This window comes from Aulonocara sp. 'chitande type north' Nkhata Bay, linkage group LG12, assembly GCF_057382095.1.
Source record: "Aulonocara sp. 'chitande type north' Nkhata Bay isolate Kocher_YH1m ecotype deep benthic linkage group LG12, A_spYH_male_GT1.1, whole genome shotgun sequence".
In the NCBI taxonomy this organism is placed as follows: domain Eukaryota; kingdom Metazoa; phylum Chordata; class Actinopteri; order Cichliformes; family Cichlidae; genus Aulonocara; species Aulonocara sp. 'chitande type north' Nkhata Bay.
The window spans coordinates 1,709,148-1,725,710 of NC_141355.1; the positions used below are offsets into that span (position 1 = coordinate 1,709,148).

At 47.6% G+C, this 16,563-nt stretch overlaps 1 protein-coding gene and 1 pseudogene across 1 annotated transcript in view; both read right to left on the reverse strand.

The window, feature by feature from the left end:
- The window catches only part of arid3c (AT rich interactive domain 3C (BRIGHT-like)), a 77,049-nt gene that overhangs the window by 44,912 nt on the left and 15,574 nt on the right, over window positions 1-16,563 (reverse strand). The gene's annotated exons all lie outside the window — the stretch shown is intronic.
- LOC147316629 (uncharacterized) lies at window positions 1,125-5,397 on the reverse strand (annotated as a pseudogene).

Below are 16,563 nucleotides of genomic sequence, written 5' to 3' on the forward strand. Positions count from 1 at the left end.
AAAACTGTAAATACAAAAAAGTTGCACAAAATAGTTTCCAACCATAGGAGATTTATTCTGAGTGTCTTCATAGTTTTATTTTTGACATGTACCAATTTTTATATACTGCAGGAAAAAGGAAAATAAATATTATCATGCAAATTTACAAAAAAGAGGATGTGCATCAAAGTAAACTACTTCCAGCAGTGCAATTTGAGTTCTAAGCATCCCAGAAACTATTCAGAAAAGCATAAAGTCAACATGACTTAAAAACAGCAGTATAGGTCTATAAGGCCCTGAAGGTAAAAAACTACATTTTCCGTGGAAACTTCCGGTTTCAGGCAGGTAATGGCGGACATGCGATAGTTTGCGCTGACGTCTATTCCAACATAGGAAGTGCTATGAACAGCTGATCGGATTGGCAAAGCGTGTTTCTGGAATATTATGTTTTTGTTCCTGGAGCGCTTTTTATGCAATTTTTGCAAAACTATATGTGGAAGGGAACTGTGACTTAGGACAACCTAATGGCATAAGATGTAAGTACAACTCCTCCGGTTTCTTATTCCAAAAAAAATATTGCGCTAGCTTGCGTGGTTCCAGTTTTACCGGGATTTAAAAATAGTTACGCAAAACGGAGCGTGCTGGTTACAGTGAGGCCTCAACCTCGTGTTGTGCGCCTCAAACATTCTAAAACCGGCTTTACAATAAGACTCCCCTTATAGATAAATAAATAATAGTTTATAGCTATATTATTAATTAATCTGTAAATGCTTTATAAACCATTATTAATGGTTTATTATGCATTAGTTAAGGGCAAGAACGAGAAAAAACTGACCGGTTTCTTGCCAAATAGTGAGCCAAATGTGTTCACCTATATATTTCATCGAGTTGCTATATTAAACATTTCAGACTAAGTTACTATCCTGTAAGCACAATCAGCATTTGTAAACATATTTTTTATCATATAAAATTGTACTTCATAAATACATTATAAATATCCACAACTATCAATCGGAGCCTTGTTGTAAAGTGTCAAGCATGACACCATTTATTAATGACTACTAAACATTTATAAATGACAAAAGAGAGTCTTAAATGTATAATGTCACCGTTTATAACACTTAGACCTTAATTACAATCAGTGCTTGAAATAACATTTAACTACTGTCAAAAATGGCAATGTATTGTAAGAGTAACACATGTAACATTAAATGTGTTTTTTAAAACACCAAACAGTCACCCACTCCAAAAAAAGTTCATGCCAGACTGGTTCAAACTGGAAATACTTTTTGTATGTCCTTAAATAAGCGTCCCAGTGGTCCATCAGGGTGTCGCGAACCAAGACAAGATGACCACTCAAGAACCATCAGGTGTTCCTCCAGCAACTTCTCAGTGCGATTTCCTCTTAGTCTACGGACATGTCCTTTGATGGTCATCCAAGCCCTTTCGATATGCTGTGTATGACTGCCAGATTGAGGATCTACAAACCACCTGCTGTGATTTACAGTGTAATGTCTGTACCCTATGTTTGTCAAAACATTCTTGTAGGCTCTCCACTCATCACTGATAAGGGCACTACCCAACTTAACATGCTGTCTGATCAGAGGAACAAGGTGGCGCCTTGATCGTTTTTCAACAAGTTTTAACACGAGCCTTCGCCTTTTGTCTTTAATTCCCATCATTCCAAATACCCATTTCTTCCTTTTCCATGCATTTCCAAAGCGTCCACGTGCATACTGAAAACAAAAAGAATAAAATTAAACAAAGAAACATTCAAAAAGATGGTTGCTTCTTAAAACTTTAGTCATAATCCTGTTATTAAAGTAAATTGGAATTTAACTTCACTACCTAACAGGATGGCCAAGATGTTGGTTGAATACCTGTTTTCTGTACTTTAATTTCCTTTTGGGATTAAAAGTATTTTTTGTTGAAATATTTTAATTCTTACTCGAATGTTAAAATATTCAAGTAATTATTAGAGTAAATATATATTTATTAACCCTTTAGAACCGGTCGGAGCGGGCACGCTCCATTTTGCGTAACTATTTTTAAATCCCGGTAGCACTGCAACCACGTAAGCTAGCGCAATAATTTTTTTTGCATATGAAACCGGAGGAGTTGTACTTACATCTTATGCCATCAGCTTGTCCTCGGTCACGGTTTCCTTCCACATATAGCTTTGCAAAAACTGCATAAAAAGCGCTTGCAGGAACAAAAACATAATATTCCAGAAACACGCTTTGTGTGACCGATCAGCTGTTTGTAACACTTCCTACGTCCATCAGCGTGAACTATCACATGTCCGCCATGACCTGCCTGAAACCGGAAGTGACGTCATTTTGCGGAAATGTAGTTTTTTTTACCATCGTGGCTTCATGAGCTTATACTTGTGTTTTTAAAAGTTATGTTTGACTTCATGACTTTCTGTGTCGTTTCTGGGATGCTTAGGACTCAGATTGCACTGCTGGAAATAGTTTATTTTGATGCATATGCTGTTATTTTGCAAATTTGCACTATAATATATTTTTTCGTTTTTCCTGCAGTATATGAAAATTGGTGTATCTCAAAATTAAAACTATGAAAACACTCAAAATAAATTTGCTTTGGTGGGAAACTAGTTTGTGCAACTTTTTTGTATTTACAGTTTTGAGGGATAAACCTCTTAAATTTCTCTAACTAGAAATATATGTTAAAAAACAAAAACGATTTTCAATTTTTTTGTAGTTTATTGCACTTTTTTGCAATTTATGTAATTACTATGCACTTAATGCAGACATATTATTAAAATTTGGGCTATAATGGTTGTATTGATGTATAGCAACTTGAAATGCTCCAAAAAATGGCTCCACAGCATGTAAACATATACTATAAGCTCTGGCGGACTTGGTTCTATGGTCGGTCTTAAAGGGTTAACTGATTTTTTTATTGTATTTGTTGCACTAATAATATAGTTACTACACTGAAAACTAATTTTTGTACTTATGGTAAAGGTTTCCATGTTTAGAGGACACATTCAGATCTGCATTGATTCTAACAAACCTGTCTGAGAGTTTACCAACCTTTCGTTGATGACGGAGACAGCTTTCATCTATAACCACATCTGTGTCTTTTAATTGCACGTATGCAAACATGTCAAATGTGTCTTGCCATGCTACTTAGTGTTCTGGAGCTGCCAGCCACTTCATCATTGATCATATCTATTTGTCTGAGCCTGAGCCCTTGTGAAAATCTGTGATAGAAATTGAGACAATTATTACTTACTGAGGCCCTAATTGTATTTCACAAGTCTTGTATTGGTGTTCAATTATGAAAGGTGCATTGCTATTGATGTCTACATCTACATATACCTGTAAATGAACTTCATCCAACTGAAAAGAGATGTTTTTGATTTCTCAAAGAGGGAGCCAGTTCTATTTGTTCTGGAAACTTTCCTATGACTTGCTCATTTGCAGCACCTGAGAACATACAGTGGGGCAAAAAAGTATTTAGTCAGCCACCGATTGTGCAAGTTCCCCCACCTAAAATGATGACAGAGGTCAGTAATTTGCACCAGAGGTACACTTCAACTGTGAGAGACAGAATGTGAAAAAAAAATCCATGAATCCACATGGTAGGATTTGTAAAGAATTTATTGGTAAATCAGGGTGGAAAATAAGTATTTGGTCAATAACAAAAATACAACTCAATACTTTGTAACATAACCTTTGTTGGCAATAACAGAGGTCAAACGTTTACTATAGGTCTTTACCAGGTTTGCACACACAGTAGCTGGTATTTTGGCCCATTCCTCCATGCAGATCTTCTCGAGAGCAGTGATGTTTTGGGGCTGTCGCCGAGCAACACGGACTTTCAACTCCCGCCACAGATTTTCTATGGGGTTGAGGTCTGGAGACTGGCTAGGCCACTCCAGGACTTTCAAATGCTTCTTACGGAGCCACTCCTTTGTTGCCCGGGCGGTGTGTTTTGGATCATTGTCATGTTGGAAGACCCAGCCTCGTTTCATCTTCAAAGTTCTCACTGATGGAAGGAGGTTTTGGCTCAAAATCTCACGATACATGGCCCCATTCATTCTGTCCTTAACACGGATCAGTCGTCCTGTCCCCTTGGCAGAAAAACAGCCCCATAGCATGATGTTTCCACCCCCATGCTTCACAGTAGGTATGGTGTTCTTGGGATGCAACTCAGTATTCTTCTTCCTCCAAACACGACGAGTTGAGTTTATACCAAAAAGTTCTACTTTGGTTTCATCTGACCACATGACATTCTCCCAATCCTCTGCTGTATCATCCATGTGCTCTCTGGCAAACTTCAGACGGGCCTGGACATGCACTGGCTTCAGCAGCGTCTGGCACTGCGGGATTTGATTCCCTGCCGTTGTAGTGTGTTACTGATGGTGACCTTTGTTACTTTGGTCCCAGCTCTCTGCAGGTCATTCACCAGGTCCCCCCGTGTGGTTCTGGGATCTTTGCTCACCGTTCTCATGATCATTTTGACCCCACGGGATGAGATCTTGCGTGGAGCCCCAGATCGAGGGAGATTATCAGTGGTCTTGTATGTCTTCCATTTTCTGATGATTGCTCCCACAGTTGATTTTTTCACACCAAGCTGCTTGCCTATTGTAGATTCACTCTTCCCAGTCTGGTGCAGGTCTACAATACTTTTCCTGGTGTCCTTTGAAAGCTCTTTGGTCTTGGCCATGGCGGAGTTTGGAGTCTGACTGTTTGAGGCTGTGGACAGGTGTCTTTTATACAGATGATGAGTTCAAACAGGTGCCATTCATACAGGTAACGAGTGGGGGACAGAAAAGCTTCTTACAGAAGACGTTACAGGTCTGTGAGAGCCAGAGATTTTCCTTGTTTGAGGTGACCAAATACTTATTTTCCACCCTAATTTATGAATAAATTCTTTACAAATCCTACCATGTGAATTCATGGATTTTTTTTTTCACATTCTGTCTCTCACAGTTGAAGTGTACCTCTGGTGCAAATTACTGACCTCTGTCATCATTTTAAGTGGGGGAACTTGCACAATCGGTGGCTGACTAAATACTTTTTTGCCCCACTGTATCAATGAGTAAAATAAAGAAATGGACCCTTAAACAAGAGCATTCATTGAAAAGATAATCACAAAATTAAGTATGAAGAAAATAATAATGAAAAGGGGTTACTGCTGCCTCTTGCATTGATAACAGAAATATTTTGTAATATTTAACATGCACTACATTATCATGCATTATACATACCACATATATTGGTCTTTCTTCACCACGAAAATCATTTTCATCTTATGGTGACAAACAGGGCATCTAAGCTTCTTTTTTAGCAGGTGTTTCTTCTGCAGCCATTTAATGAGCCTGAGTGCCTTACATTTAGTTTGTTTTCCTTCTATTCTGGCGCGCAATCTCATTCCCAAAGACATTCTGGTGGAAAACATGAGTAATTAATTTTATTATCACCTCGAAACACCGTAAAATACTCTATGGGAGTCTAGTGCAAATCGGTTCAGAGTTAAAGAACTTCACATGCTATATAAAACAAGCCCTATAATCAAAAATAGTTCCACGCAAAAAAGAGGATTGTTTCACCTGTTATAATGTATCTCCGACTTTGTTATGTAGATCTACCTGCTGGATTCATGCTAAAAAATATGTTCTGCCGCCAAAGGGAGGGAAAACAAACTTAAAAGACTGTGTGCACGTTAGCATATGCTACTTCCGGTGCGGAAACTCCTGTGGGGAGCTGTGTTTCCGGTGTCCTATTCGCGCCTGGTTTACGGTCCAAAACAAGTTAAGCGAATGAATGAATCAAGCGGCGATTTACATTTCTATAGATGTCTCGGGCATTTACCCAATATATCTGTAAATGATGTTCATCGACTTGTCGATATTTTTCCCCGCGCCTCAGAGCAAAAGAGAAAAGGATTCAAATGTTATATTTCTCAGCTGTCCCTCGTTTATCGCGGGTGTTATGTTCTAAAAATAACCAGCGAGAGGTGAAATCAAGCAGCCAATTTTATTTTCAGACGGTGCAAAACGTTTGGTGGACATCGTGGACATCCAGCACTGCACTTCAGTCACACTGCTAGCATCGATGCAGCGATTCTGTACTGTACAGGAGAGACGTCACGGAGGAGATCGTCTGCAGCGATCAGGACGCAGGACACAATGTGACGTAAAAATAAGCAGCAAACTTGCACTAAAAAATCCGTGAAACAGCGAGGTGAAAGGTGAACCGCGTTATAGCGAGGGACCGCTGTAATTTTGAAGGTAAGTCAAAACATACCCTTCGTACATACTAATGTATAGAAACCCTTATCAGCAATCATTCATTTTTTGTGTGGCTTTTTTCACGGTTTGTTAACATGCTGTGTAGGTGTGTACTTGACTAGCTGATCTCGACATAACGGGAAACATCTGGTTTGACTGTTCTTCACCTGTAGTTTGAATGCTGAACATTTGCCTGTTTAAATCATAAGACCAGTCACTATACAGAGATGTGCTTCTGAATGTGGACGATGTGTCTTCTGCTGCAGTGATGCAGTTCTGCTTGTGTTGAGTGATGTAAACAACTGATCGATCGAAACTCTTTAAACGTCAAAATTGATCATTAGATTTTTTATGACACAACAGCGGTGAGTGTTCCCACCTTCTGCTCTTTGTAACTCTTTCAGTTTTCGAGTTTTGGATTTTGGAGTATATCTTCGCAGTAGCAAAGCTACCGGAAATGTACAACCCCACATCCGGTCTCAAACCAGGAAGTTAGCATTTTCTCGTGCACAGGGTCTATTTAAACGCAGAGGAGCTTATACAAACATCCAATCACAGTTAACTTTATTAAGGAAATAAAGCCCCTCCTATCAGAGCGCGACAGCCAGTGGAGCGCTCTGGAAGGTCAAGCCACAGGGGCACGAACAGACACACTGAAGGCACTCGTTCAAGTTGCCGCGCCATGGATGGAGCAGAAGATAAAAATTTGTTAGCACATGTTCGAAGAGATACAAAAAGATCTAGATTGCACTAAGCCAACGACATCAGCAGTTAGACATGACGGTGAGTATATTGCTAGCTACCTAGCTACCGAGCCATTTGGCTGCTAGCTACAGTGGCTAACTAACATCACATAACATGTGAATAGCTCTATTGCTATTGGTTATTCCAAAAATTGATATCACTTAGTTGTATATTTTTAGTTTTGTTTATGTGCATCATTAAATTTATATTAACCACCCCAGTAAGGCAGTACACATAAGAATTATTTGCCTTGATTTAGAAACGTCTGAACCACCATAGGTGTATATAACATAACTTTTTTTACAAAGTGGCTTTTTATAAATTCAAGTTGTGAGCGTTTTAATCAATATTTTTCCCAAGTTTAGATTATAAATTATTTTAGTATTGTCATTTAATAATTGTTTGTACTTTAGATTCTTCTTCTAATCCTGCCCCTACTGCAACTGCCCTTCTTAACAAGGAGTGAGAGAAACTGACTTTTCTTAAGGAGAAACTGGAGTGGCAAAAGAAGAGAACTGAAGAACTGGAAGGAGAGAGACATTTTCTCCGAAGTCAGCTATCATCAACACCTACACCCTGCCTGTGATCAGGTACCCTGCTGGGGTAATAGGCTGGCCAAAGGAGGAGATAGATGATAGGTTTGTAGCTTGAACCTATTCGCTGGAACGTTGAAGACAATATAATTACACAGCAAGCAAGACACGAAGTAGGCAAAGTTCTTCTTCTTACTCATGCATGAGGGACACCTGCCTGGAGCCAAGTGTCGTTCCACCACTTGACCTCCGTCAGACTCTTAGCCAGGTTCCCCATAGCACTCCTTTTATTGTGGTTTCATGAATATGCATAGGGTCATTAACATATAACATCTTACATAGGTATACATGTGAACAAAGAATACTGTGTGTGTGTGTGTGTGTGTGTGTGTGTGTGTGTGTGTGTGTGTGTGTGTGTGGGGTCAGAGTGTGACCCCATAAATGACTTCCCTAAACCTGCTGGTCTGGAAGTCCAACAGTTCATCTAAACAAAAGGCACTTAGCCTAAAACAGATATAGCCACGTTTATCCTACCAAAAAACAATAAAACAAGGTACGACCTCTTCTCATGCTCCCAGGATGTAGGTGTGCATTCCAGTGTGGAATACACACCAAGCCTTTGCAGCCTGTTAAAGATCACACTGTGGTGGACCACTAGAGGGCTCCACTCACACCCAGTGTAGAGGAAGTGTGTTCCTGTGTTTTGTGGCGCGATATGCGCAGTTGATGTTGGAGACGAATAAAGAAGGAGTGAGAACTGAGAGCTGTGTCGTTGATGCTTACCTCCACATTGGTGACCCCTGACTCGAGCATGCAACGGGCCGTAGATAACGCACACTCCGCTATGGATGCATCAGCGGCCGCCGGACCTCCGCCTCCTGTTGCAGCTACGTTCGCTGTGGCGCTGAAACTGCCGGACTTTTGGCTCCATGACCCCCCGTCATGGTTCGTACACGTGGAGGCTCAGTTCGCCCTTCGCGGCATCTCGGCTGACGACACGAAGTATCACCATGTGGTGGCCTCGCTCGACCCGCTGGCCACCCGTCGCGCGATGGCGCTCCTCCGGGACCCACCCGCCCAAGGGAAATACGCCGCCCTCAAACAGCTGCTTCTTCGGCGCTATGCCCTCTCCGACGCCGAACGAGCCGAAAAGCTCCTCAACCTGTCAGGCTTGGGTGGCGGTACCGCGCTTGAGCTCATGGAGAACATGCTATCGTTGCTCGGGCCGGATGACGGTGGTTTCCTCTTCGTGCACCTCTTCCTTCGCCAACTACCGGCCGCCGTGAGAGCTGTCCTCGCGAACTCTCCGCTTCTGCCTGCGAAGGATTATCGCTCCCTGGCTGAAGAAGCGGATCGCATTCTCCTGGCTAGCCGCACTTTCGACGTTCACGCCCTGGCTACGGACACGCCGGCGGCACCTTCCACGCCTCCACCTGCCTCCCCCGGAGCATCCGCCCCCTTGCTGACGGCAGGGATTGCTACACGCCGGCACCGCGGAAAGAGCATCTGTTTCTACCATCAGCGTTTTGGCGACAGAGCGCGTCGCTGCCTGCCGCCTTGCGCTTTCACGGCCCAGGGAAACGGACCCGCCAGCGCGCCGTAGCAGCCGCGACCGCTGGCAATACAGAAAGGCTGCTCTTCATAGAGGACTCGCGCTCCGGGAGACGTTTTCTCGTGGACTCCGGCTCCCAGAAGAGCCTCCTTCCCCCTACCGCTGCCGACGGACTAGCAGCGAACTGTGGGCCGCAGCTCATTGCAGCTAACGGCTCTCCCATCAAAACGTTTGGGGAAAGGTTGGTGACTGTTTGTTTTCATGGCCGGGATTTCCAGTGGAACTTTGTTGTTGCTGCTAGCTCTGTACCTATTTTGGGTGCTGATTTCCTGTGTGCTCATGGACTACTTGTCGATGTCGCTAACAGACGTTTAATCGATGCTCTCTCGTTTTCTTCGCTACCCTGTTTTACTCGGGCCGCCGAGCCCCTGATTCGGGCTAATGTAGTGACCTCCGGGGATGCTTTTCAGCGTTTGCTTTTAGAGTTTCCATCGCTGTCTGTCCCTAATTTCTCTAGCACGGTAACGAAGCATGGGGTTGAGCATTATATTCCCACGGTCGGGCCCCCGGTGTTCGCGCGCGCGCGCCGCCTCGACCCCGCGAAATTGTCCGTCGCTCGGGAAGAGTTTGCAGCCATGGAGCGCCTTGGCATTGTACAGCGTTCGAACAGTGCATGGGCCTCTCCGCTTCACATGGTGCCCAAATCGGACGGTCGGTGGCGGCCATGCGGAGATTTCCGCCGTTTAAATAATGCCACGGAGAATGACCGTTACCCCATCCCCCACATTCAGGATTTTTCTGCCAATCTCGCCGGAACGTCGATTTTTTCTAAAATTGACTTGGTGCGGGGGTATCACCAGGTTCCCGTGCGCCCCGAAGACGTTCCTAAAACCGCTGTCATTACCCCCTTCGGCTTGTTCGAGTTTTTGCGCATGCCGTTTGGCCTGAAAGGTGCCGCCCAGACCTTTCAGCGGCTGATGGACTCAGTTTTGCGTGGGCTGCCGTTCGTTTTTGTTTATCTGGACGATATATTGGTGGCCAGCTGCTCAGCGAGCCAGCACGAGTCCCATCTGCGCCAGGTTTTCCAGCGTTTGGAAGCGCACAGCCTGATCATCAACGCTTCCAAGTGCCAGTTTGGGTTGCCTGTTCTGGATTTCCTCGGGCACCGCATTTCCGCTGAAGGTGTGGTTCCGTTGCCCAACAGAGTCCAGGCCGTTTCGGCTTTCCCGCGTCCCACGTCGGTTAAAGCGTTGCAGGAGTTCTTGGGGATGATAAATTTTTACAACCGCTTTCTCCCCAGAGCTGCCCACCTGCTACAGCCACTCTATGCTGCCTTAAAAGGTAAAACAGCCAAAGATCCGGTTGACTGGCTGCCTGAACGCGTCCGTGCGTTTTCCGCAGCCAAGTCTGCGCTGGCTGACGCCGCCCTGCTGGCCCACCCGCTTCCGTCGGCGGAGATCGCGTTGACCACCGACGCCTCGGACGTGGCAGTGGGCGGAGTGTTGGAACAGCGGGTTTCAGGTCTCTGGCAACCGCTCGCCTTTTTCAGTCGTACGCTCCGGGATGCTGAACGCAAGTACAGTGTTTTTGACAGGGAGTTGCTGGCCCTGCACCTCGCAACACGGCATTTTCGTTTTTTCCTCGAGGGTCGCAACTTTGCTGCGTACGTTGACCACAAACCTTTGACGTTTGCGATGTCCAAGGTCTCTGACCCATGGAGCGCACGCCAGCAGCGCCAGTTGGCGGCCATTTCTGAGTTTACCACAGACATTCAGCATGTGGCTGGTAAGTCCAATCACGTCGCTGACTGTCTCTCACGTGTGTTGGTTTCTCCGGTGTATGTCGGCATTGACTACGCTGCCATGGCCGCCGAGCAACATGCTGACCCGGACGTCCTTGCCCTTCAGTCAACAAAAACGGGCCTCGTGCTGGAGGACACCCCAGTGTGGGACGGCGGTCCGCGCCTTCTTTGCGACGTTTCCACCGGCCGCCCCCGCCCGGTGGTTCCCCTTTCGTGGCGTCGTCGTGTTTTTGACTCGGTGCATGCCCTCTCTCATCCCGGCGTCCGGGCCTCGGTCAAGCTGGTCAGCGCCAGGTTTGTTTGGCCGGGCCTTCGCAAGACGGTGAAAGAATGGGCGGCGGTTTGTATCCCATGCCAACGCTCGAAAATCCACCGGCACACACAGGCACCCCTCGAGCCTTTCCGTGTCCCGGGTAGGCGTTTCGATCACGTTCATGTGGACCTGGTTGGTCCCTTGCCGCAGTCACAGGGTTTCACGCACCTTTTGACTGTGGTGGACCGCACAACCAGGTGGCCGGAGGCGGTACCCCTGGCGTCCACGACAGCGGCGACGGTGGCCAGGGCATTTTTGTCAACGTGGGTTTCACGTTTCGGCCCCCCTGCTGACATTACCTCGGACAGGGGCCCCCAGTTTGTTTCCGAGCTTTGGTCTGCTATGGCTGACGGCCTGGGAGTCAAGGTCCACCGCACCACAGCATACCACCCGCAAGCTAATGGGATGTGCGAACGGTTTCACCGGTCACTTAAGGCCGCGCTCCGTGCTTCCTTGACAAGTGGCGACTGGGTCGAACGTCTTCCGTGGGTTTTGCTGGGTTTGCGTAGCGCGGTTAAAGAAGACCTCGGGGTTTCCCCGGCTGAACTGGTCCTCGGCCAGCCTCTCCGGGTCCCCGGGGAATTCTTACCTGAGAGCCCTCCCCCATGTTTCGATACCTCTTTGTTGCCTTTTCGCCCCCCAAGAAACTCATTTCCTGTTCCTGGTCCTGTGCACCACTGCCTGCCTGACACCTTTGTTCCGAGTTCATTGGACTCTGCTCGTTTCGTTTTCGTCAGGCACGATGCCCATAGGACTCCGCTGCGTCCACCATATGACGGGCCATTCAGGGTTCTTAAACCAGGCAACAAACATTTCGTTTTGGACTTTGGCGGTCGGCAGGAAGTTGTCTCTGTTGACAGACTTAAGCCTGCACATGTTATGCAAGAGGATCAGGTGGTCCCGGCCCAGGCCCCTCGCCGCGGCCGCCCACCTGCCACCGGGCTGATGGATTCTGTTTTTTCCCCCAGGAGCGACCCGAAATCAACGGAGTCCGAGTCGTCTTCAGCTTTTTCTGACCGCCAGTGCCAGCCTCGCTCCCGGGCTGGGTTGCCCTCTGTCAGTTCCCCACCCCCCCAGTTCAGCCGCTCCGGCCGTTTGCTTAAGCCCCGGGTCCTGGACTAGTTCTGCTGGGTGTTCGGGGGGGGGCATGTGTGGTGGACCACTAGAGGGCTCCACTCACACCCAGTGTAGAGGAAGTGTGTTCCTGTGTTTTGTGGCGCGATATGCGCAGTTGATGTTGGAGACGAATAAAGAAGGAGTGAGAACTGAGAGCTGTGTCGTTGATGCTTACCTCCACAACACATCCTATCACTACACAATCGATTATACACCTCTAAGCATATATGGTTAAATATTTCTAAGCATAAATGACAATCAACAATACAAAACCTAACAATAGAAGCCACTGACATAAAGACAAGAAAGCTCCTTACCATGCATGGAGGGTTTCACCCCAAGTCCAGCACCCTGAGGCTGTACGCTAAGCGGAAGGAAGGGGGCCGGGGACTGGTGAGTGTCAGCACCACAGTCCAGGATGAGACAACAAACATCCAAGAATACATTGGGAAGATGGCCCCAACTGACCGAGTGCTCAGTGAATACCTCAGGCAGCAGAAACCCAAGAAAGAGGAGGGAGACGAGGAACCATCATGGAAGGACAGGCCCCTGCACGGTATGTACCACCGGCAGATAGAGGAGGTGGCTGATATCCAGAAATCCTACCAGTGGCTGGACAAAGCTGGACTGAAAGACAGCACAGAGGCACTAATCATGGCAGCACAAGAACAAGCTCTGAGCACAAGATCCATAGAGGCTGGGGTCTATCACACCAGGCAAGACCCCAGGTGCAGGCTGTGTAAAGATGCCCCAGAGACAATCCAGCACATAACAGCAGGGTGCAAGATGCTAGCAGGCAAGGCATACATGGAACGCCATAACCAAGTGGCCGGCATAGTGTACAGGAACATCTGTGCCGAGTATAACCTGGAAGTCCCGAGGTCAAAATGGGAGATGCCCCCAAGGGTGGTGGAGAATGACCGAGCTAAGATCCTGTGGGACTTCCAGATACAGACGGACAAAATGGTGGTGGCTAACCAACCGGACATAGTGGTGGTAGACAAACAGAAGAAGACGGCCGTAGTGATCGATGTAGCGGTTCCCAATGACAGCAATATCAGGAAGAAGGAACACGAGAAGCTGGAGAAATACCAAGGGCTCAGAGAAGAGCTCGAGAGGATGTGGAGGGTGAAGGTAATGGTGGTCCCCGTGGTAATCGGAGCACTAGGTGCGGTGACTCCCAAGCTAGGCGAGTGGCTCCAGCGCAGTCCTGGGAACAGCTAAGATACTGCAGGACCCTCAAGCTCCCAGGCCTCTGGTAGAGGACCCGAGCTTGAAGGATAAACCGCCCGCAGGGGCGAGTGGGGAATTTTTTTTTAATACACTTTATTCACATGATGATTTTCTTTAACAAAATTGTCATTCTGTTTAAGCACATAAGCTTACTAAATCATCAATTGTGTAATTGAAAAGCAGGGGGCTTTGAAGTAGCAGCTACTCTGCACATCTTTGTCACTCAGTGTAATCTGAGTGGTGTCAAATATCTTGTTTCTAAAAGCAGCCATTTTGTTGTTTGCATCCTGCAGAGCCACCTAAAGACGAACCATTCAATGATCCATTTTCCTCGAAGGGTTCTGAAAACTCAGATTCATCTTACGCATCTTCATCTGTATTGTCTGTGTGGTCATCCTCATCTTCATCCCCAAAGAAGCGAAAGCACAAATACAAGAAAAAGCATTCAAGAGTCAAGAAACCCAAGAAGGAGCAGAAGAAGCTCCGGCAGCGTGGTGAGCAAAAGATTTTGGAAGAGAAGATTTTACAGAAGAGGATACTATAAATGTGACATAAAAGATAGTTGTCACGGTCCCCGTGTCTCTCTGGTTGGCCCACGCTGGCTACAGGTTTTGTTGTTGTTAGTTTTAGTTTTTTGTCTCTCCTCCTCCTCTCTGCCTGGGTGGAGCTCATTACGGGCTCTCACTCTTGGCCCACGCACCCCTGTGGATGGTGTCCACCTGCGGCTGATCTGGCTGATTTCCCCAGCTGCTATTTAAGGCAGTGGCACAGAGCAGCTCACCGCTGGAACGTCGAACCACCTGAGTTCGTGCTCGCGGCATATTCAAAGAAGAATCGCTTACACGTGTTTTATGTTGTGGAACTAACCTTTGACCTTCTGTCTGTAGATTCTGGACCGAATCACCGGACCTGTCCAAGTGGGGCAGTGTGTGGAGTGTTGGAGCGAGTGCGGCTGAAGAGGAGTGCGTGTGTGCGGAGGAGCGGTGGCGGTGACTGAGTGGAAGAGGAAGCGTGTGTGTGGATTCCCCCCCCCCTTCTCTCCCTGGAGCCCTGGACCCCCTCCCAACTCACTGTACATATTTTTTGCACTAAGGTGATCCCTATTGTAAATAAATCCCCTTTTGTTTCCTTGAAAGAACTGTCTGCGCGTGGGTCCCTTCAGTAGCCATGACAGAACGTTCCAGCCAGAATATGGACCCAGCAGACCTTGACCCAGTCCAGCGAGCCCTTGCGTCACAGGAGACGGTGCTGGTCCGCCACGAGGCGATGTTCTCACACCTGCTTGGCCAGATTGCGTCCCTCACCCAGGCAGTGGCTCGGCTTACACCGCTGGAAGGAACGCCCTCGGCGGCTCACCCCGCCCCGCAAGGCGCCGAAGCCCAAGCTGTGGAGCCGGCAGCAGCTGAAGTAACAGCCCCCTCTGCTCTGGAGCCAGGCACCGCAGGACTCCGTCTACCTGCCCCTGAGCCCTTCTCTGGTGAGCTGTCAAAATGTGCAGGATTTTTGACGCAGTGCTCTTTGGTTTTCCGCCAACAGAGACGTTTGTTTGAAGATGATGGAGCAAGAATCGCATTCTTTGTACAGCTGTTACGTGACCGCGCGCTGCTGTGGGCACAGGCAGCGCTTAAAGCCAATCCAGACATAACCTATGCTGTTTTTCTCTCGAAATTTAAAAATGTTTTTGAGAAGGGATCCGGCGCCGAAGCAGCAGCTCATCGGTTGCTGAACCTGAAGCAGGGGAAGCGGAGTATGGCAGACTACTCCATTGACTTCCAGATTCTGGCTGAGGAGACCGGCTGGGGTGAGGATGCATTATGTTGTACCCTGCTAAATAACCTTTGTGAGGAGTTAAAAGATGAATTAGCCATGCGGGAATTGCCCTCCTCGCTAGATGCTTTAATGAGTTTGTGTGTGAAAGTAGACGGCCGCCTGCGTGCACGACGGAGTTCCCGGCTCCACCCCTTTCATGAGCCTTCGGGGCAGCCCAAGACGGTGCCCGGAGGAGCCCAGGCAGAGCTCCGTGAGCGAAGGGAGGAGTTGGACCAGGAGGAACCCATGCAGTTGGGGCACTCCCGGGTTAGCGCCACTGAGCGCCATCGCCGTTTGGTTTCGGGTGAGTGCTTGTTTTGTGGCAAGACAGGCCATTTCGTGGCAACCTGCCCGTTGCGATCAAAAGGGGGCGCCCGCCAGTAAAGGCAGGAATACTGGTGGGCGGGCTCTCTCAAGATTCTCCTCCACGTCTTCTGCTGCCAGCCAAGATAACTAAGCAAACCATGACACACTCTCTCTCCGCTTTAATAGACTCTGGCGCCGAACAAAACTTCATTGACTCACACCTCGCCAAACGCTTAAACTTGGTCTCCGACCCGTTGCCACACCCCCTTCGTGTTTCTGCTTTGTCGGGGCAGCGCCTACCAGACATCACTCATGTTATGGAGCCGGTTACCCTCACGTTATCTGGCAATCATTCTGAGACAATCAGCCTTTTTGTGTTTCAGGCTCCGCACGCCCCCCTGGTTGCAGCAACACAATCCGCGCATAAATTGGAAGAGGGGGTGCGTGTCTGGGTGGGGGGAGGAGTGTCATATGAACTGTCTTAGATCAGCCCCTCCCCTCGCCTCTACTGTCGAACCGCCCCCGGCTTTGGAACCACCGGACCTCTCCTCTGTGCCGCCAGTTTATCACGACTTGGCCGAGGTGTTTTGCAAAGACAGGGCGAGGTCGTTACCCCCCCACCGGCCGTACGACTGCGCCATTGAATTGCTTCCTGGGGCTCCGTTACCTACGAGCCGCTTGTACAGCATCTCGCGGCCTGAGCGGGAAGCAATGGAGACTTACATCTCAGAATCCTTGGCTGCTGGCATAATACGCCCTTCCTCGTCCCCGGTAGGGGCTGGTTTTTTCTTTGTTGAGAAGAAGGACAAATCGCTACGTCCTTGCATTGATTACCGGGGGCTGAACAAAATTACAGTCAGGAATAAATATCCTCTCCCGCTTCTCTCATCTGCATTCGAACTCCTTCACGGG